General features: G+C 41.6%; 2 long non-coding RNA genes across 2 annotated transcripts in view; one reads left to right on the top strand and one right to left on the bottom strand.

The window, feature by feature from the left end:
• LOC309631496 overlaps positions 1 to 22,942 on the bottom strand; it is a 549,237-nt gene that overhangs the window by 43,886 nt on the left and 482,409 nt on the right. The window lies entirely within an intron of this gene.
• Positions 36 to 22,609, top strand: LOC309630974. Its single transcript, XR_014245987.1, has 3 exons — positions 36 to 63; positions 17,236 to 17,482; positions 17,622 to 22,609. It is a non-coding gene; the product is annotated as an uncharacterized lncRNA (long non-coding RNA).

The following is a 22,942-nucleotide window of genomic DNA, read 5'->3' on the forward strand; positions in this document are numbered from 1 at the left end:
TTTCCGCTGCATGTGAGATTGGATTTTGATTTATATGGAGCCGAACTTTCCAGTTCCTGAAAGGTGAGTCTAAATGATTCAAATGACACTCTTCTTAGAATAGAGTGGCTGGACGGTGTGGGAACTGTTGTCCTAAGATGCTTCCAGGGTCACGAAAGGGAGGTGACACAGAGCTCCGTCCCAGGGCGTTTCCCCCAGCACCCCACAAGGATGCTCAACCGATTATGGGCAGATGGGGGCACCAGGAAGGGGAGTTCAGGAGACAGAGGGGTAGAGGGGGAGTCATGGGTGGGAGAAGCCTGAATTGTCTCAGTGACTTGGGCTAGCAGGAGGGGGGAGTACAGCAGGTGACAACAATGTGAGGAAGACAGGCACCCGCTGTGAAAGCCTTGAAATAGACCGTCAATGTTTTTGAGAGGGTAAGCCGAAGAATGAGTTCAAGCAAATAAACAACAGAAGGACTATCCCACTACTCAAGCATGCTTGCTGGGAAGGGGCTCATTCTCTCCAAACACCCCCCCTTCTCCTTTCCTACAGCCAACCAGCATTTCTCCCCGACACCTGCAAATTGGTTTGTTGTTGCCACATGCGTTTGAGAGTCTGTCTTCTCATAACATTCTCATGAGGGGCTCTCGGGAAGGAGGGCCACTCCAGTCCTTTTTCCTACTCCCCATGGGGGCAGGAAAGACCCACTGAGCCTCTACTTGTGTAACTGGACTTAAGTCAACTCAGACCCAGAGATGGTAGTTTAAGGTATCGTTCACAAAACAAATAAGGAGCAAGGAGGAGAGAGGAGACATTTTGTTGGCAGGGTATTGGGAGAGGTGACCCACCGCGCTTCCCTGAACCGTGGATTCCAGAGAGCTTTAATCATGACCTCTGAGCTGGAGCTTGGGGGGCACCACTGCAAAAAAAAGCAATTGGTAGCTGTCTTATTTATATACTGCTGTCGGGCTGACTTGTATTTGCCTCTATAGCAGTTAAAATTTTGATTCACACTCTCAGGGGGCAAGACATGTCTTGTTTTTACAAACCAAATTTCTTCTGACTGAGAGCTTTAACTCTTTAGAGGGTGAGAAATCAGATCTCAGTCCTCTTTGGAATATTGTTCCATTTCCGTGCAGGTACACAAGGATCAGGGCAGCGGGGATGGCAGCAGGGCCTCTGGTCTATAACCCATCATTATGATGACCAAGACCCTCGCTGTTCAAACTTACATGGTCCACTTGAAGGCGGGATGCTTTCCTGGTTCCCTGGCAAGCATTTGCATGCCGTCTTTGGCTACTGTTGGCAAGGCCGCCTCCCTTAATGTTTGGTCTCTTCAGCATCCCTGAGCCAACTCTGGTATTTCTTCTTAAGAGGCTATAAAACTTTGTCTCCTTTCCAGGCTCTTTTGGAAAGAGATACCAGCTGCTTTTGATATGGCTGCTTCCATATGCCCTGCCCAGCCCCACTCCTTTGCCTTGGGACCATTCAGCCTAATCGCTTCAATGAGTCGTGGGTCTTGGACACAGAAGTCCAGATGGGGGAAGGGAGTGTTAACCCCTGGGTGCCTCTCAACTTCTGCTCTCTGCAACACAAACGCACACGAGAGAGAGGCAACACCAGGCCTGGCTCCCTTTTTGTATTTGCTGGAGGGTGGAGGAGGAAAATTCCTATAGTTGGAAGTGAGAATCCACAAATATATTAGTCCGTCTAGTCTTTGAAGTACAAGTGGTGAATAAGCTGAAGCAACTCCCAGCCAGAGACTCGCCTCAGCTGACCCTGGGAGCTGTCGGCAGCTGATGTTCTCAGCAAGGAGGCCGTGAGTGCAGTGGTCCTGTGGGGGGCGTCCGGCCGACCACCACGGTATTCTCTATGGCATGTGCCACCAAGCATCTACTATCAGCCTTCGCTGCTGCGGCCCCCCTGTCACTTGTTCCTCACAATACATGAGAGAATTTGACCGTGACACCCTACCCACTGTCAAAGACAAAAACTGAACAAGCAAGGAGATGGATGTAGCCAGCGTGCCACAGTAGAGAGAGTACCCCAGATCCAAAGACCAGAGTGGAATTGCCGAGAGGACTTTTATAGGGAGGGGTAAGAGCATTGCAGATGGGTGGTTGACAGCTGGGGTTCTTTTGTAAGCAGAGGAAGCCTCAGTCGGTTGTCTGCATAGGAAATTCTTTTTTTTTTTTTTTTTCCTATGGCTAGCTACTTTCAGGGGAACAAACAGCTTTAATCATTCATGAGATAAAGAATGGGAAGTTGAAGGGTCTATGTTATGCACTGAGTGGTGTCCCCCCAGAATATATAGATATAGAGTCCCAGTATTTGTGAATGTGACCTTATTTGGAAATAGGGTCTTTGCTGATGCCATCAAGTTAAGATGAGATCATTAATTAGGGTGGGCCTTAATTCAATACGACTGGTGTCCTTCTACAAAGAGGTGGAGATAGAAACACACAGGGAGAAGAAGGCTGTGTGACGACAGAGGCAGGGATTGAAGGGATGCAGCTGTAGCCAAGGATTGCCGGCAACACCAGAGGCCGCGAGAAAGTGTGGAACACGTTGGGCCTACAGTCTTGAGAAAGCATGGCCCTGCCAACACCTTGATTTCAGGCTTCTAGCCTCTGGAACTGTGAGATGATAAATTTCTGTTGTTTAAAGCCACCCAGTTTGTAGTACTTCATTACGACAGCTCTAGAAATCTAATACAGTCTTTTTTTTTTTTTTTAATTTATTTTTGGCTGCGTTGGGTCTCTGTTGCTGTGTGCGGGCTTTCTCTAGTTGTGGTGAGCGGGGGCTACTCTTTGTTGTGGTGCACGGGCTTCTCATTGCGTTGGCTTCTCTTGTTGCGGAGCACGGGCTCTAGGCACACGAGCATCAGTAGTTGTGGCTCGCGGGCTCTAGAGCGCAGGCTCAGTACTTGTGGTGCACGGGCTTAGTTGCTCTGCGGCATGTGGGATCTTCCCGGACCAGGGCTCGAACCCGTGTCCCCTGCATTGGCAGGCAGATTCTTAACCACAGGAAGGGCACCACAGGAAGCCCTCTTCTTTCTTTTAATACCAGTGTTTACTACTATGAACAATACTATAACAAAGAGTTCTTAAGTTCTGGTGGTTTTATTTATTTCTGCAGTATAGATTTCAAGGACTGGGTTTGCTAAATTGAAGAGCACATATATTTAAAATTTTAATCTGTATTTTAATCAGTGTTACCAGATTGCTTTTCCAAGAGGCTGTAACATTTCATGCTTCCACCTAAAAGTACAATTTCTCCACACCTCAACCTGCAGTAGGTATGGTATTTCAAAATTTATGCCAGTCTGATGGGCACAGCATAGCTTCAATTTTGCATTTCTTTGGTTAGCGGTGAATTGGAGAACTGTGCATATGTTTGTGGCCCATCTGGATTTGCTAAACCTGTGAATTAGACAAAAAGCCTCATTTCTTTTTCTCATTGCTACATTAAAATTAAAAAAAATTTCTATTCAAAGTAATGCATGCACAGAGCAAAAAATAAAGCAATACAGAAGCATTTGTAAGGAAAGCCATAACCATTTGTTCTTATAACCTCTTCACTCTTATTCCTAATCCCCAAAGGCAGGCAACAGAATCCACACTAGCTTTTCTAAGCAGAAAATGCTTTATGTCAGGGTAATAGGTGGTTTACAGAATTTCTGCATTCTTCAGAGAAGATGTGTTGGAGCTAGGAACGAATGATTTATTCAGGAGAAACACCCAAGTACACAATGGTAAGTTCTGGCAGAAACTTCTTTGCTTGCAGCCTGATGCTTAGTACCCAGGAGGTTAGAACCCAGGGAGCAGAAGTTGGACTTTAGCTGCCTCAGGAGACACCGTCTCTCCACCGGCAGCATCTAGCTGCAAGAGAGCCAGGGAAGTGGAGGTTTTTGAGTTTCCAGGCTCAGTAGCCTCCAGGCACACAGAAAGGGGGTTGGCGTGGGTGTTGATCTGAGTGAGCCACCTGTAGTGTCGGCTGCAGCTATATTCCATCTTCCCCTTTCTTGCTTCCTCCTTTATTTTCTGGCAGTACTTCCCAAGTACATTGCAATAAAGATACAACTTGCTGAATGCCTTTCCTGAGCGAGTTTTCTGAAACCTGTCAGAAAATGTGTTGATTTTCCCCTTGTTCACAATGGATAGTTTGAAGATTCAAAGTTTAGATTCAATATTATCATTTTCTACAGAGCTTTGAAATCATGGCTCGTTGTCGTTTAAAGAATGTTGCTGTTGAGAACGGTTTTGCATTCCCTTGTAGATGAGGTCTTTTTTTTTTTTTTTTTTTAAATCTCTTTGGAGACTTTTGAGTCTTTTCTCTCATCATGGTGTTCTATAATTTTGTGAGGACATGAATAGAAATACTCACCCTGTTCAGTTCTTAGCTGGCCCTCTCAAAAGAAGAATTATCTCTCTCTTCAGTTCAGGAGAATTTTCTTCTTTTCTTTTGTTGATTATTTATGCTCCTTATGAACTGGATGTTCATAAAGTTTTCTCAACTTTATCCAGGCCATCTGTTGTATTTTTGTCCTACAAATTATTAGCTTATTTTTCAAGAACTTTATTGGAATTGCTCTCTTTTCATAGTAGACTATTCTTATTTTATGAATGTAATAACTTTAGAATCTTTGTGAAGATACCTATTAAAATTTTTAAATCTCCTCTCTCCCCATCCCTCCCCTTCCACTCATCTCTCTTCTCTAAAATCAGTTGTTCTGTGTTCTTGATCTTCTCTTTTGTATGGGAACCCAAGACCTTCCCTGGCAGACTTCAGTTTTGTTGGAGAGTGTTTATCCAGCTTTATTCTGGGGTAAACATTTCTGTTGCCCATTGTTCTGAGTGCAGTATGTGAAGCCAGCTTCTGTGGCTGCTTTGAGCTATTCTGCATCTAAAGCCTTATTTGTTGTCCTGCTTCTCACTTCACTTTCTGTATCTCCTTACCAAGCGTGCTAGGCAGAATAATGACCCCCAAAGATGTCCACTTCCTAATCCCTGGAATTTCTGATATGCTGCCTTACATAGCAGAAGGGACTTTGCAATGTGATTAAGCATCTTGAGACGGGAAGGTTATCCTGGATTATCCAGGTGGGCCTATTATAATCACAAAGATTCTTTTAAGAGGTAGAATAGTAAAGTCAGAGTCAGAGTAGGAGACGTGGCAATCGAAGCACTGGTAGGAGGGATGTGGCCACAAGCCAAGGAATGTGGACAGCCTCCAGAAGCTAGCAAGGCATGGAAACGGTATTCCCCCTAGAGCCCCAGCAGGAACACAGCCTTTGAGTTTAGCTTCATAAGACCCATTTCAGACTTCTGAGCTCCAAAACTATAAGATAATAAATTGGGGTTTTTAAGCCACTGGGTTTGTGGTAATTTGCTGCAGCAGCAATAGGAAACTAATATTCCAAGTCATGAAAAACCTCCAGATCTACAGGGAAGATCAACTTCCACCACCACGGAGTTTTCTCCCCAGCATATTCTGGGCTGTGCCTTCCTCCCTCTATTTATTGACAAGTACTATCCCATCCCCTTTTTAACTTCTGGAAGGCTATAAACATTTCTGATCTGTCAGTGGTCCACTCTTCCCTATTCCTGGTGCCTCTACGAGTTGATTTCCTTTTCTGTTTCTTTATTGCCACACAGTGGATCTGGGAAGATGAAAAGTTTTCGGTGTGCTTTTAGAATCAGTGACACTCTAATGAATACAGAATGTTTCCAAACGTCTCATCATTTTAAAGTCACAGCTGTCAAAGATGGCCCATCAAAAGTAACTCTTCTGCCTCCCCCTCAGTCTCCCTGAAGCCACACTTTAGTCCAGCATGGGCAATTGTGAGACAGCTGGTAGAGATCGGCAGTGCAGACTCTGTAAATTGCGCAGAGTTTCTTTTTACAGAAAGGTAGCTGGGGTGAAGCAGCACCCTTGGCCTCATAAGCATCAGTCTCCAATCCACAGAGGCAGCCGTGCAGCCATCTGAGGCGAATTCCAGCCAGGTACGGCTTCGCTCCTGGCGCTGGGCATGGTCCTGCAATGAGGAGAAACATCGCTTTCCTCCAGGAATCTTTGGGGAAGGAATGGAAAGCTGGCAGGCCTGCGTGGGAGCCTGTGTTCCGGAGCAGTCCCTGCCGTCTCGTGGTCTTCTCTGCCCCGGCAGGCAGTGACCTTATCTCCTCATTAAGGCTCATTACTCGATTACCGAACTCAGCTCCCACACTTCTCCAAGTTCTGAAACTTTCCTGTGCTGCATGGAGAGAAGTCATGTATCCAAGGGGTTGGTGGCCTTGGCTTTCAAGAGAGAGAAACTTTGATCTCCTCCCTAGCATGGGCACAGTCTGCAAAACACAGATGTTTTCTTCACCAGTTATTTCTGAGACTTGGAAGGTAAAATGTCATTTTAATGATTTCATTGTTTGGCTCTTTCTGCCATTTGAGAAATAGTAGAAAGTGTCCAGGCTGTAGAAGTCAGAGAGAGCTCTGCCACTTTCTAGCCATGTGATTGTGGGTAAACTTCTTAAACCTCCATAAATCTCAGTTTTTTTCCCCTTTCGGTTAAAAAGGTGGATAACACCTATATTATAGGCCTGTTGTAAAGATTAAGTGAAATAAAGAACATAAAGTTATTAGCACATAAGTGTCCATCCTCTTGTCTGCCTCTATTGTAAGAGCCAACAGAGTATTTGGAGATGCCAGCAAGAGTTAATAGTTCTCACATGCTTTTTTTTTTTTTTTAAGCATCAATTAATTTTTTTCTGACTATAAACATTATAAATGTAGGCTTATGTAGAAAATTTGAATAAACAATGAATATTCTAATAAAACTCTCACTATCAATCTCACCCTCTAGAGGTAATTCCTATTAGCATTTTGGTATTTTTTCCATTGTTTCTATAAACAATGAGAGAGAAATTATTCATTTTGCATGTAAAGCTATTACCCGCTTTTCTCACTTCATGTTACACTGGCACTCATCTTCTTGAGAGAGGGATTTCCTCTCCCAGCAGCTGTGGGAAGGACCCACGTTCTTTGTGTCTAGACTTGGTAAGATTGAGTACAAGGAAGATTAGACTGCGGAGGGGGGTGGATAAGTCAAAGCCAAGAAGGAATTTGACCCCTGAAAGGGCAGCATTTTAAGGTGGTGAAATGTAGTGGGTTGGTTTCACAACCCTATAAAGTAATTATGCTGGTGTTTCAAGATGGCATGCTTGGGGCCTAAGAGGTTTAGCATAACGGTGTCCTCTGGCCTGGCTGGACTTCACCCTGGTCAAGCAGGAAACACCACCATCAACCTGAGCTGAGAAGCCACACTCACCGAACATCCCCCTGCCTGTATCTCTTTACACACTTCGGGGGGAGTGCATCATCTGGATCGCAGCTTCTGCAAGATGCATGCATCAGAATGCTCATTTCCATCAAGCCTCAACCCTGCAGGAACAGGACAAGGACCCAGCCTGTGACTGGGAATGTGCGCTAACAGAGGCAAGGTCCACTGGTCCAAGGACAGTCACTAGAAAGAGGCATGTAGCAACGAGGGTCCCCTCAGGAATCCATAATGAGGCTTGAGGGACTGTTTATGAATCCTCTGAAATTTTATGTACATACATTTTTCTAGGAAAGGGTCCATAGGTTTCGTAAGATTTATAAGGGGGTCCGTGCCTGCCTCCTAGTTATTAGGAGCTATTGATCTCAAAGAAGGGGTAGAGTGCATATTCTGTAGGCAGTCCCTCAAGAAAAATGATTTCTTATCACTGAGCTTTAGATAAGGATCAGAGAATAGAGAATTTGAAGTTATGTTCTTTGGCAAGAACTGGAATACAGGTATTGAATATTGCTAAATAAGGGACGATTCATATGCTTTTACATCAATCATTATGTCTTCCTTCCTCCCTCCCTCCCTCCTTCCCTTCCTTCCTTCCTCCCTTCCTTCTTCTGATTTATCTACCATCTATCCCTTTATAGCTATTATTATTACTGTTGAGAGACTAGTTTGACTTTAGACAGACTTGTAAGTAACTTATCTTTTTTGTTGCTTTCTTCATTGCCCATGTAAAATTGGGATCGTTTTTTACCTCATAAGGTTATTGTAAGGATTAAATGAGCTATCTTTGTTGTAAAGCACTTAACACAATGCTTAATATATAGTAAGTTCTCATTAAATATTTGCAATTATAATGATACTAATTATTAACTACAGACATATTGTAACTCTCAGGCCATTATATGCGCAGAGGAATTTCCAATACTGTTTCACTCTGGCCTGCCTTCCCAGAATACTGAATGTTAATGATTTCTGTCTCTATCCATGTTTCATTTCTTAAAAAATATGCTCTTTCCTGGGGTTAATTGGTTAACTGATTGTCTATTAATTACTGATAACAGGTGAGTTAGAATCTGCCTTTAAGGGAAACTCAATGACTAGCTTTGTTGGAGAAGCTGTCAGAATAGGCTGTGCTATACTCCATTAACAAGTGATCTCAAAGTCTTCGTGACTTCAAACAAGGGAGGCGTATTTTACGTCCATGCCGCACATCTCTCCCGAAGTGGTTATGGGGCTCTGGTTCTGTATCTTCACCTTGGTTGGCAGAGCAGGCACCATATTTGGAGAAAAAGAGCTCTGGAAGGTCTCCCACTGACATGTAAATCCTCTAGTCTGGGGTGCATCTGGGGCTTCCAGTTGCCACTCATTGGTCAGAAGCAGTCACGTGGCCACACCCAACCACGGGGAAAGGGAGTAAACAGTGCAATCCTACACGTGCCTTGAAGGGTGGAAACCCAGGAATACTTGGTGAATTTATCCACGACTAAAACAGTAATGATGAGATTTTAGGTTACGTATGATACTCGGTTATGAACACACAGGCTGTTTGGCCTTCCTGATGGATGACCACCAACTTCCAGGTAAAACATGTAAAAGCTCTGGGGGCCTGTGGTGATATCCTGGGATACTGGAGAAGGAGATGAAAAAAGACTTGCTTCTCTCCCTTATTTTTCTTAATCTCCTTGAGTTTGGGCATGTCAGGACTGATGTTGATATAATTACAGAAAAGTGGTCTTTGGGTGTAGTTTTTTCCTTGTATGGTGTCTAAAATGGCACACGGAGGAGCCTTTGCTCATAGACATGGAAAATACCTGTTCAGAGGAGGGATTTTTAGCCTCAAGCTGGGACAATATCTTTTGAAAAGGAGATGTACAGGATTTCTTTTCCTTCTAGTGACCAGAAGATATCCTCTATGGAGTATTAAGAGGTAGCAATATATTAAGATAATTTGGGTTAATTTTTAATTGTACTTATATTTTCTATGAGCTGAGAATTTTTCATTTTGCAAGGCATTTTATCTTCATCAGTTATCTCTTGAACATTCCTAGTTATCATATGAATTTGGTGTATGTATATATATATATTTGTTTTAGAGATGATAATATTGAGATACATAGAGGAGAAAGAAGGAGAAAAAACTCAGGTTATTCACTGAGCACCTGTTGTCTTCCAGACCCTCTGTGAGGCACTTTCACATGTGTTATTTCATTTTAATCTCCCAATAGCTGTGTAAGTCATGTATTATTATCATATTAGTAGGAAAACTGAAGCTCAGAACATTGAAATGGATTGCATTTGAACTGCATTAGAACCAAGGTTTCCTAATTGCTAGCATCTTCTTCTTGAGCCATGCCATCTCTTTTCTCTGCTTCACTCAGGATTGTTGGGACTGAAGGCATGTTTTTGAATTAGTGCTGCCTCTATTCATAATATTTCTCCTTGACACATTCAATTTGACTAAAATGATTAAAGTAATGCTTCATTTTGTTTGGTGAAGTTGTTACTGGAGCATCATAGAGAGGGCTCTGCGTTGAGAGGGTTGATTGCACTGACATTCTAAACATGCCACTGCAGTGTTAAGATTTTCTACACCAGTGAAGCAAGATAAAAAAATCATCAGTGAATCTGGACTGATACTCAAAACTGTACACCCGTCAGTCTTCTTTTTCCAGTTTCAGCCGGAGTTAATACAGATGACTTCAATAATATGTCCAAATTTTCCAAGATCCCTGTTCACAGATTAATGGATTCAGCACAATAGCATCAGCAATAACATTTTTAAAGATCAAGATGACAGTATTTGTTTACCCAACTTAATACACACACACACACACACACACACACACACACACACAGGTCATATTGCTTTTATTTGGGGTTTTCTTTTTCATTATTCAGTAGTCCCTTGGGATTTTCTAACTTGACATCTATGTCTTCGATTATGTGCCAGGAACTCGAAAGGTCCAAGACACATAGTAATTTGACATTTTGTTGAAGCATGAATTTGAACTGCAGAGTTGGTGAGAAATATAATTTGTGGAGTAAATTATATATCTAGAAGTGGGCTCAGCCTAGAGCTTAGCATTTGTGTCTCATCCTAGCTGTGCTTTGTACTCTTTGTCTTAGTGTATAGAAATAACAGAGCAGATTATATTCTGCAGTAGTAATCGGGAATTGGTGAATTAAGAAAAGTCTAATCATATTCTTTCTCATAATCTTGGGCAGTGGCCTCCCAAGTGGGTAGGAGTAAAACTACTTGGGACTTTTACTACTATTTATTTTTCAATTCAGGGGTTGGCAAAATATGGCCCATGGCTGAATCCAGCCCACCATTTGTCTTTGTAAAGAAGGTTTTGTTTGAATATAGCCATTTGTTTACATATTGTCAGTGAATGTTTTCATGACACAGTGGCAGAGTTAAGTAGTTGCAAAGAAGACCATATGGCATGCAAAGCCCAAAATATGTATTATCTGATGCTTTAAGAAAAAGTTAGTTGACCCCTGTTTTAATTTTATCTTTAAAATTTTTTGTAAAATTTTATAGTACAGTTTTATACTGTGCTATATAGAGTATATAGTAGTCGTACATATACACAATTTAAAAATAAATATATGCATATATTGATGGGACATTTAAAAATCACCTACTCAAATGGGGGCACATTCAAAAAAATTTGAGGACCACAGATTTAGGGCTATTACTATTTAAGAAACACTCACAAATGAGTGCCTTTGTTGTGGTGGTTAGTGTCATTAAAGCTACACATCTTGTTTTGTGCAATGTTTATACTTTTATTATGCAAATTCTATGGGAGAAAGTATGAACACAGTGACGCATGAAAGGAGGAATTGTGACCAAAAATGAGAGAAAGAGAGAGGAGAAAAAGGAAAAAAAAAAAAAAAGAGGAATAAAGAGTGGAGGAAAGAAACAGAAGAGGCAGCCTACCGTGTAAGCAGTAGTGCCTACTCAGAGCTGGCCTATTCTCTTGAATTAGGTTAGACATCAAAACCAGCTCTAATCTGATTGCAGTAGACAGCTGCCTGCACGGTGTGGTTTGAAGTATCTGAAAAACTCCTCCCATTGACCAAGAAAGAAAGAAAGAAAAAATTTCTCCATTGGTTTTTCTCAAAGCCCGAAATTCTCCCATTTTAGTCAACCTCTCAGATTATGGGATTTGAGATTCTCTTTAAAATATATTTCTGTTCTGATGCTGAGGGACGACACACTGCACCATCTTTTGCCATTAACTTTGGTTGTTCATTAGCTCGTCGGATTACTTAGTGCTCAGTTGCTTGGTTGAAAAGTATCTGAGGAGACCTTGAACCCAGGATCATTCTTTCATTTTGGGAAGAGCAAACAAACTGAGGGATGGCAGCGATGGGCCAGAGGTGCCGTGGCTGAGGGTAGAGAGTCTGATGAGGAAGCCTGCTCCAGGCAGGTCTGATCCCTGGTCCATCTGCAGAGAATGTGGACAATTGAAAGTCGCTCCTCCTGAGCTTGAAGGTTCATTAGTTAGCGAAGTAATAAGGACTATATATTACCAAGGACCCAAGGCCTACTGAGAATTTCTTGTGTGTGTATTAATCTCAGCAGAGCAAAGCTCTGCCAAGCTTAAAACTAATCTGCATTAATGAACAGCCTCCTTGATTTCCATTTTTATGATGCGTGCAGCGTGGTGATTTGTTTCTCCATGGCTTGTAATGGGATGGCTGACTGATGAATCACCTTCCCTGAGAAGCTTGTCTGTGAGCAGTAACATTGCAAATGGGTGCAAATCAAAAAGTCTGTTATTATTTCATTAAAAGGATGACACAGGCTCCTAGTTTCCAAAATTATCCCCTCTCTTCACATGACCCACTGAAGTTTCTGTCTCATTATGTGGGTGTGTGTTGAACCAGTCTCTGCACTAGTGCTGTATATTGGAAGACGCAGCTACTTGGGACAATTTTGACACATCCTAACTTGGCCAGTCAAGCAGGAGAAAAGGCTGGAGGAGATTATTTTGGGGTCAGATACAGTTATTTGGAGTGAGTTGAATAGAAGAGTTGGAACCAGGGCCAGATCCAGAAAAGCTGGAAGTAGTGGGGCCGGAAGCGTGGAAAAGAAGAGGAGTAGGAAAAATAAAGCAGAGTGCAGATGGGTTGCTCTTGGGTTTTAAATTTAGGCCTTAAACCTGTGAGCACAAGATATTCCTTAAGGTGATACCACCATAATCATAACCACCACCACCATCATTACCACCATCACCATCATCACCACCATCACCATCATCACCATCACCATCCTCCTCCTCCAGTCTGGCACTATGCTAATTGCTTTATATGTCTTTATCTTTAATCCTCACAGCAACCTTTTGAGAGAGGTGTTACTATTCTTCTTCTTTCTTTTCTTCTTAAAAAAAAATTGGATGGAATTCATAAATCATAAAATTCACCCTTTAAAAATGCACGTTTCTGTGGTTTAGTATATTTCAGAGTTGTACAACCATCATCCCTATCTGATTCCAGAACATTTTAGCACCCAAAAGAAACCCTGTACCTATTAGCAGTCACTGCTTATTCTTTCCTACCCCATAGACCCTGGTAACAACTAGTCTACTTTCTGTCTCTTTAGATTGCTTATTCTGGATATTTCCTATAAATGGAATCATACAGTAGGTAAACCTTTGTGACTGGCATCTTTCACTTAGCATAATGTTTTCAAGGTTCATCTATGTTGTAGTGTGTATCAGTACTTCATTCCTTTTTATGGCTGAATAAAATTCCATTGTATGAATACACCATATTTTGTTTATCCACTCATTGATGGGTGTTTTTCTTTGTTATTATGAATGGTGCTGATAGGAACATTAATGTACAAGTTTTTGCATTGACATATACTTTCAATTTTCTTGGGTATATACCTAGGAGAGGAATTGCTGAATCATATGGTAATTCCATGTTTTTTCATGTGCTTATTAGCCATTTTTATATCTTCTTTGGAGAAATGTCTATTCAAATAATTTTGTCCAGTTTGTAATTGGGCTATTTATTTTTTATTGTTGAATCATAATAGTTCTTTATATTTTCTGTATACTGGACCTTCATCAGGTATGTAATTTACAATTATTCTCTCCCATTCTGTGGAATGTTTTTTCATTTTCTTTATAGTATCCTTTGAGCATAAAATTTTTTAATTTTGATGACATTATTTTATCTTTTTTTTCTTTTGTTGCTTCTGCTTCTAGTGTCATGTCTAAGAAACACTGTCTGATCCAAGATCACAAAGATATACTCCTATGTTTTTTCCTAAGTGTTTCATAGTTTTTAACACATATTTTAATCTTTGATACATTTTGATATATTTTTTAAGATTGTGCATATATAATTTTTGTATATGGTGTGAGGTTGGGCTCCAATTTCATTCTTTTGTATAAGAGTATTCAGTTGTCTTAGCCCTATTTTTGAGAAGAGATTTTCCCATTGAATTATCTTGGCAATTGTTGAAATTGGCAATTGTTGAAAGTCAACTGTCCATAAATGTCTGCATTTGTTTCTGTTTTCTGAATTCTATTTCATTAATCTATCTGTCTGTCATTATGCCAGTATCAAGCAGTGCTGATTATGCAGTGCAGATATGATTCGTCATAAGTTTTGAAATTGGGAAGTGTGAGTCCTCTGAATTTGTTCTTTTTTAAAGATTGTTTTAGCTATTCTGGATCCCTTGCATTTCTATATGAATTTTAAGATAAGCTTGTCAATTTCTCAAAAAAGCAACTGAGATTTTGATAGGGATTGTGTTGAATCTGTAGATCAATTTGAGGGGGTATTGCTATTTTAGTAATATTGTCTTCTAGTTCATGAACATGGGATGTTTTTATTTATTTAAGTGTTCCTTAATTTTTTCAACTGTAGTTTGTAGTTTTCAGTGTAAAATTTTTTCACTTTTTGGTTAAATTTATTTTAAAATATTTTTGATGCTATTGGAAATGGAATTGTTTTCTTAATTTGTTTTTTTTTTGGATTGTTCATAGCTAGTATATAGAAATACAATTGATTTTGTACATTGATCTTGTATTCTGTAAGCTTGTTGAACTCATTTATTCTAGTACTCTTTTGATTTTGTGGATTCCTTAAGATTTTCTATATGCAAAATCATATAACGTACAAAAGGAGATAGTTTTACTTCTTTTCTAATATGGATGCCTTTTATTTCGATTTTTTGCATAATATTCTTAGCTAGACCTCCAGTATAATGTTGAATAGAAATGGTGAGAGCTCACACTCTTGTCAGACTCACCAAAACCTTTTAGCTTGGTCACCGAGCCATACTGTGTCATAACTTACATATATAAGTTATATATATGGGATTGCTACATAATTATGTATTATATATAATGATATAATTATGTATATGTATGTCTTATAGATTTGTATTATTGACTCCAAAGAGCTTTACCAGCTTGGACAGCAATGTTTTTCTGGGAAAATAAACTTGCATTTCTTACTAATAGTGAGCAAGAATTTCCTCTAGCTCCAAGCTGCTGATGATAAGACTCATAATGGAAGGCAAGGACTGGGGAGTGTTTGTTTGTTTGTTTGTCTGTTTTATTATGCACATATCATGTATATATACAGTCAGGCATAGTTTTGTTACTTGGTTGCATTGTATTACTAGTTTATATATTAATATATAAAATTTATATATTCACAAAATCATCTATTTCTCAGTTAAAACCCTTTTCCCTCTCTTCCTGTTCTTCCCCCATGGAGTCACCTCTGAAACATGCAAGAGAAACTGTAAGGAATTGTGCTCAAGAAAACATGTGAGAAACCTATGATAGCTTTTTATATGTATAGTGACCATATAATTTGTAATTAATGAGCACAGTTTTGAGAGTGAAAGGGGAAATCAATAATAATTAAGAGGCAGCAGACGAAAGCTAAGACTGGCTGAGGAAAACTGAGACATAAGTTCATGCTACAGTAAGTCCCCTACATACAAACGAGTTCTGTTCCGCGACCGCGTTCGTAAGTTCAATTTGTTCGTGAGTCTAACAAAGTTAGCCTAGGTACCCAACTAACACAATCGGCTGTATAGTACTGTACTGTAATGGGTTTATAATACTTTTCACACAAATAATACATAAAAAACAAACACAAAAAATAAATAAAACATTTTTAATCTTACAGTACAGTACCTTGAAAAGTACAGTGGCACAGTACAACAGCTGGCATCCAGGGGCTGGCATCGTGTGAACAGGCAAGAAGAGTTACTGACTGGAGGAGGGAGAGGAGGTGGGAGATGGTAGAGCTGAAGGATCGTCAGCAATAGGAGACGGAGGGCAAGCTGCAATGTCACTCACGCCTGATGTTGATGGCACAGGTTCTGGTTCCTTGCTGGATTCAATTCTATCTACCCTCTTGAAAAAACGATCCAGTGATGTCTGGGTAGTAGCTCTTTTTTTCTCGGCATCGATGACACGGTAACACTGGATTGCATTCTGAACGGCTGCTGCAACCTTCCTGTACCGTTCTATGTTCGGGTCCTGTGCCTCAAAAACTAACAGTGCCTCCTCAAATAAAGAAAATCCCCTTGCCATTTCCTGCATCGTGAGTCTCTTCGGTTCTTCAGTTACTTCTTCCGCTTGTCTCTCTTCGTCCTTTCTCTGGGCCTCCAATTCCATCATTGCTTGGCGCTTCTTAACAGTACCAGCTACATCACCGCTGCTTTTACGCTTGCTTCCGGACATCCTGGGCTTGAAATAAAGATACTGTACTACTGTACTCTATACAGTATTGTACAGTAAAGTACACAAAAGCACAACCACTTGTAGAGGATGCACGCATGTGACAACGTATGCCAGACACATGAACTAATTTACATGATTGGACATGTGAACGCATGTTCGCCTCTTTGGAAGTTCGCAACTTGAAGGTTCATACGTAGGGACTTACTGTACTTAGAAGAGAAGATAATTAAACATGTTTTTTAATATCTACTTTATAATTTGATTTGAACACCAAATGTCATCAGTATATAGCACGTGTCTTATTATACCGACCCCTGTTGTCTGATGAAATGTGAGTCTAGAATCACATTCTAGCTTATGTAATTCTAAAGAAGCGTTTCCAGGAGTGGTTCAATGTGCTCTTTTGCAAAACATCATTAGCCACGAGTATGTTCTTCGGGTAATGTGATGCACTGACTTGGCATCTCAGTCAGTGATAGGAGGCACTTTTCTCCTTTTTGAGGAAATGTCCTGTCTTGACCTGAGGCTCATGTAGTGCACAGGCCTCTGCTAAAGCAGATTGTTTTTCTGGACCAGATCACAAGCCAGGATTTTATACTTGTGAAAATGAATACTAATTTGGCCTCCTGCATGTCTGGAGTCTGAACTGATGGTTCTCATTTAACCACCAGCACAGATCACAGGCGGTATCCAACTCACCAGTGTGAGGAATTCCAAACATTCATCAGAAAGTTGGATGTTTGGCACCGGAGTGTATTTTCCTCACAAAAACAGCGACAGTTAGGTTCCCAGGCTTGTCAACAGAGCCTTGAACACCCCAAGTGTGCTGTATTATTGACCCCATATTGACCTCACAGTGCTCTGCTGGCCCTGTTTGGACAACAAAGTTTTCTGTGAAAATGTGAGCGAGGATTTCCTCTAGTTCCAAGTTGCTGATGACAAGACTCATGGTTTGGGGCTGGGGTTTTGGGAAGGCAGGACAGTGGGGTCTAGGGTGCTGTATTAGTTTCCTATCGCTGCTGTAGGAAATTACCACAAATTTAGTGGCTTAAAGCCACACACATTTACTGTCTTACAGTTCCAGAGATCAGAAGTCCTTCGTGGGTCTCAATGGGCTAAAATCAAGGTGCCTGCAGGGCTGCATTCCTTCTGGAGGCTCTAAGGAAGAATCTCTTTCCTTGCCTTTTTCAGCTTCTAGAGGCTGCCCACGTTCCTTGGCTCATGGCTCTCCTCCTCCATCTTCAAATCCTGCAGCGGTAAGTCCTTCTCATGCTGCCATCTCTCTGGGTCTCTCTTCTCCCTCCCTCTTCCACTTCCAAAGACCAAAGTGACTACATTGGGCCTACCTGGATAATCCAGATTCATCTCCCCATGTCAACGTCAGTTGAGTAGCAACCTCAATTCCATCTGCAACCTTCATTGCCCTTTGCCATATAAAGTAACATATTCACAGGTTCCAGGGATTAGGTCACAGACATCTTTGAGGGGCATTGCCCTTTGCCATATAAAGTAACATATTCACAGGTTCCAGGGATTAGGTTCATTGCCCTTTGCCATATAAAGTAACATATTCACAGGTAACATATTCACAGGTTCCAGGGATTAGGTCACAGACATCTTTGAGGGGCCGTTATTCTGCCACAGGTAACCAGGAGTAAGGGGGTCCATCCGAGTATCAAATTCAGTTAATTGCTAAGTTTTATTGATAGTATTTTGGAACTCCCAACAGAAACACCCTTATCTTTTACATCTCCCTAGCTGTTTTCCTTACTGCCTCTCACATGTAATGCTTTTCCAATACATTAATAGCTACAGAAGTCCAGCTTTTAGAAAGAGTAAAAATGATTGAGCACTGAAGTGACCTGGGCAGGCCTGATGGAGGGGGCTGGCCTTAGGGAAGATGATGAATGTGCAGGACAGGTTTCCAGAAGGGATATCTTGGGGCAAATGTAAAGATTTCAACTTATTAGGAATGGCTAGGGATAGGTGGTGAGAAGAAAAGGTCGTGTCGGGGAAGCCACGTCAAGGAAGGGGGATGATTCGAGAGGCTCCTGAGTTCCAGCCTGACTGTGGGTTTGTGTAAACATACAGATTGGCCTTCTGCAAGAGCGTAAGGTTGGGCCGCGTCCTGGCCAGCCTGACCCTGCCGGTGAAGAGGAGCTGTGAGGCCCTGAGACTGCTCTGCTCTGCCCCTCGGTCGTGGGATGGAAATGAGTCTCGTGAATCTTCAGTTTCACCAAGAGCCTGCTTTGTAAACCAGTCTGAGGGCCACCCTCTTTGCAGCATCTCATTCAAAGAAATTCCAGTCCGGCATCTAACAATACTTGAAAAGCAATTTAAATCTTGACTTCAGTCTTGAGAAAATGCCAAAGAGGGAGCCGAATTTTCAAAGCCCCGTTCCCTTTCCTTACATCTCTTTGACTCCCATGCAAAGATCGGCCTCCCCGCTCCTGCTTCCACTCTAATGACTCTTTCAGGTCACAGGGACTTCTTTGCTTCCTTGTCTGTTTCACTCTCCTTCCTGTTTCTGTTCAATTTGGTGAAAATCCAGCTAGACTCTTGCTTTATGATCCAGGAAAGCAAAGGCAGGTTCTCCTCTGTGGGTGGCAGGGGGATAGGCTTTTGACACATACTCGTTTTTGCTGTCGCATTTAGTTCTTTCAGCCAAGGTAGAGAGCAGGGAGGCGAGGGCTGGCGGGAACGCAAGGCCATGGGCAGGGCGGTCCCCAGGCGGCTGTGGCCTTCTCCCTGCTAATGGAATCGGTGTTGTGAAGCAGCGAAGGCTCCACAAGAGCGGAACCGAAGCCGGCACCCATGGGGCTGCAGGAAGAGGCAGAATCTTGCTGGGGTTTCATTTAAGTGGATGCATTTTACAAATATTGGATTTTAGCTCACTCAAGAAACAATTAAACTCCAAATCTGGTTGTATATATTAAATTATAACAGTGGGGAGGCAAATACAGAGGTGCTTAGCAGATTTAAGAATTAATAGAACAGAAATTGGTACCGTGAAATTAGCACTTCGTCCATCTAATCTAACGGTGCATTACCCACAGCGTCAAAATAGATACGGTTAGGCATAGCACTTATCTTTCCTGTGGCACCTGATGGCTGGAGGTCTTAAAGAACTTTTCAAATTACCCTTCTAAAGTAATTAAATCTCTGGCTGGAGGAAGGGGGAAGAAGAAGAAGCCATCTGTAAAATAAAATGCAAAGACTCTCGCTTTTCCTGTCGCTTTGTGATGCTGGCAGGCTGGTTTCTTTCTCTGTCCACACATGCATTTTTGTGGAGCTGACAGGTGACCATCAGCATTGGGTTGGTCTTCCTTGGGACCACTGTAAATCCAGCCTTATCCTTGGAATCTTGCCCACCAGCTCTTCTAGAAGTGACTGCCTCTTCTGATCTACTGAAATCCTTAATACGTGGAAGTAAATGCTAAGTACCTTGTATTATTAATAGACTGAGCCCCACAGTCAGGTTCTTGTCTTTTGGGGAGTATGGGCCATGTCTTTCTTATATGTGTTTTGTTTTGTTTTTCCTGCAGCTCCCAGCATGGTGTTTCAGACATAGCTGGTGCCAGGAGGAATACTAAAAATATTTAATAACTGACTAGGACACCAACTGGTCAGAACAGATGTTGGGGGCTAAAACCCAGTACAGCAATGCCACCATGAACCCACTAAATGTCAGCCCTGAGGGGTACAGAATTGTTCATTGGCTCATAAAATGGACCCAGGCTGTGACCGGTTCCTTCTTCTGGAGCAGAGGGTATTGCCAATATGACTAATATAATTGGAAAGTTATAGCATCTTTATGTTACAAGTGGACAGACATTTTAAACTAACTTCCTGAATGATACTGAGGCTTGCAAATTGCATTGAAGTTTTGCATGTAACGACAATATGATGGCACTAATAATGACAATGCCACACATTTTTATGATTCTTTATAAATTCTTAAAAGAATGTTCCCATCTGTGATCTCATTTTATTTTCTTAGCAACTCTGAGATAAATATGACAGATATTAATATTCTCAAATTATAAAGAAATGGATCATCAAAAAGATTATGCCTTGGATATTGCATCATGTAAATATTCACACGCATGCCCCTATGCACACGTATGTACATGAACAGACTTACACGTAAAAGGATGATACCTATGCTTGGGAAGCAGGTGGTCCAGAGAGATGAAAAATTCTGGTATTGTTTAAGAATACGTACAGTGCAACACATTGAAAGTTTGGAGGGTGGACAGAAACATTACGATTCATCTCAGGTGGATGAAGCTTCTCACCAGAAGTGTGTTTAGAACAGGAGTTTGGAGAAACTCAGAGAGTGAAGCAACTTCAGGAGTTTGGGGTATATATTTATACTTATATAACTGGTTAAAACTTCTCAGTCTAGTACAGGTTGCCATATCCTGGGATCCAACGATAAACTTCCAAAAGGGTCTTTGAATACTCTGAAATTATATATGGCACTTTGTATGTATAAATGTGAACTTATCTGGGGAGTGAATCCATGGATTTCATTGAGTTTTCAAAGACTCTGTCATTCAAAATAGTTTAATAATCTCTGCTTCAGGGAGTCTCAGTTATTTACCTTAAATGATAAATAGAGTAGCATAAATTATGGTTTAGGATTAACACAAATAATTTGCAAACTTATAATGACGTATGAGTTTAAGTGGTTCGTTAACCTATACACTCTCATGGCAAGAATATACTTATTATCTTTTATTCTAAGTCTTCTTTTCCAGGTTGCTTTGCTATTTCTACTATTTCCTGCTTCCTCAATCTCCTTTTCTGGAAGCCTTAATTTTACAATTTTCTGCACCTCTAGGCAATTTCCCTCTTACTATTTAGGGTATAAAAGAACTTGAATGATCCCAGACTCTAGAGAAGGACCGTAAGTTTCTACCACAAGCACCCTCCTGAGTAAATGCCATCACTCAGACCCTCGGATTCTCACCTAGACTTTTCTATCCATATTATGCCCAAGAGTTGAATGGTTTGCACATTCTTTCTATATTACCCAACCTATTAATTTTCTGATCAAGAGTAACTGCTACCACATGATTACCTTGTTGGTGACAGTAACATGTTGACTGGATTAGCTTTCAAGGGGGAAGTAATAGAGGTTAATGGCCCACACTTGTTTATATCCTGTTAATAGGTGAGGCTATGGGGGATTGTGGAAAAGACTGGAAATTAGGGCCTCTAGGTTTCATCCCAGCTCTACCACTGCATGCCCTCTGCCTAACACGTAACCTCTTCTCATCTCTGAAATGGCCTCAGTTGTGAGAGGTCCTTTCTGACATACCATTATACGATTCTTTAGTAGGCCACCTGAGCAGATAGAGAATCATTCTGGAGAGATCTCCAACTATCAGAGATATTTTGGAGTTTCCAAAATGTTTTCCTCATCTATTGCTTTAATCAGTGGTTTGTAAGAAATCACTGTGGTTATTGAAGCACAGGACACCGTTTTTACAGCTTCCATTAAGGAGTGAAGCCAGGCTGTGGCGGGGCTGGCTCAGTAAATCATTTGTATTGGGAATGTATTTGTCAGTTTTTCTGCAGATTGTGTAATTATTGCATCGTTTTATTTCCAATGCTCATAAGTGGGGGTTAGAGCTGACACTTGGTAATTGAAACAGTGTTCTACCTTTCATAGCATAGTTAGCAGGAATTGTTAAGAGTTTTATTTCTCTCCAAAGGGTTTTCTCTTGCTGGCTGCCTCCAGGTTCCCAGGGTTTCACACATTCTGCACTGGGTAGGCTCGCCAGGACATCGAAGACCACTACCAACAGCTGCTACAAGTTTAAAACCTTTAGAAGAAGGAACAGATTGCAGTTTGCTCCTGAGGGTTTGTTGAGTTTACATTTCTGAAATGTTAAGAGACACACAGTATAAGAATTTTGAACATTTTGACTTGTGCCTTTATTTATTTTTGTTGAAATACAGTTGGTTTACAATGTCGTGTTAATATCTGCTGTACAGCAAAGTGATTCAGTTATACATATATATACATTCTTTTTCATATCCTTAAGAACTTTGAACATTATTAATGAGTAGAGTTCTTCCTTCTTCAGGTCTGAAGGGAAAGGGTTCTCTTCTTTCCATGATCCTTCTTGCTCGCCCCCTCCCACCAGCACACTCAAGACCGGCATCGCTGAGCCCTCGCTGTGTGCCAGACCCTGTCAGCATTCATCACAATGACCCTAAGGGGTCCTCAACATAATAGTCTGCATTTTATCGGAGTGTGAGCTGATTGGCTCCAAATCAGGAGTCTGCCTTTCCCACTGGCACCCCATTGCTTCACACGTTCACATCACTTTTAGAGGGATTTCTTTTCTCATTATCGTTAATGCTGTTCTACCTATAATGGCGTTAGAGTTGACAGCTTTACCCTATGCCACCTCCTCTCACCCTAATCACACATATCCACACACACACAGGGACACATGCACGGTCCCTCACACACAGACATCAGCACAGATGCATGTGCACATAGACTATCAGAGGCTCTATCGCACGCATATGCACGCACGGTCCCTCACACACAGACATCAGCACAGATGCATGTGCACATAGACTATCAGAGGCTCTATCGCACGCATATGCACGCACGTGCACACACGCACACTCACACTCATACACGTTGAAAGTAAAAGCCCCAGAGTTTCAATGGTGCCGTTTCCCAAGTCTCCTGTTCTCCGTCGCCCTGGACTCTTGACTCCTGTTGCTCTAAGCCGCCCGCTCTGACCCCTGCTTCTCCCTTCCTGAGCAGTGTGGCCAGCTCCCTGCATCTCCCACCTCCTGCTAAGGACAGAGGTGTGGGGCTGAGAGGTTAAGGCAAAAGGCTCTGTCTGCGTGCCTGTGGGAGTTTTTA

This window comes from Balaenoptera borealis (genome assembly GCF_965194805.1).
Source record: "Balaenoptera borealis genome assembly, chromosome: 6".
Taxonomy (NCBI): domain Eukaryota; kingdom Metazoa; phylum Chordata; class Mammalia; order Artiodactyla; family Balaenopteridae; genus Balaenoptera; species Balaenoptera borealis.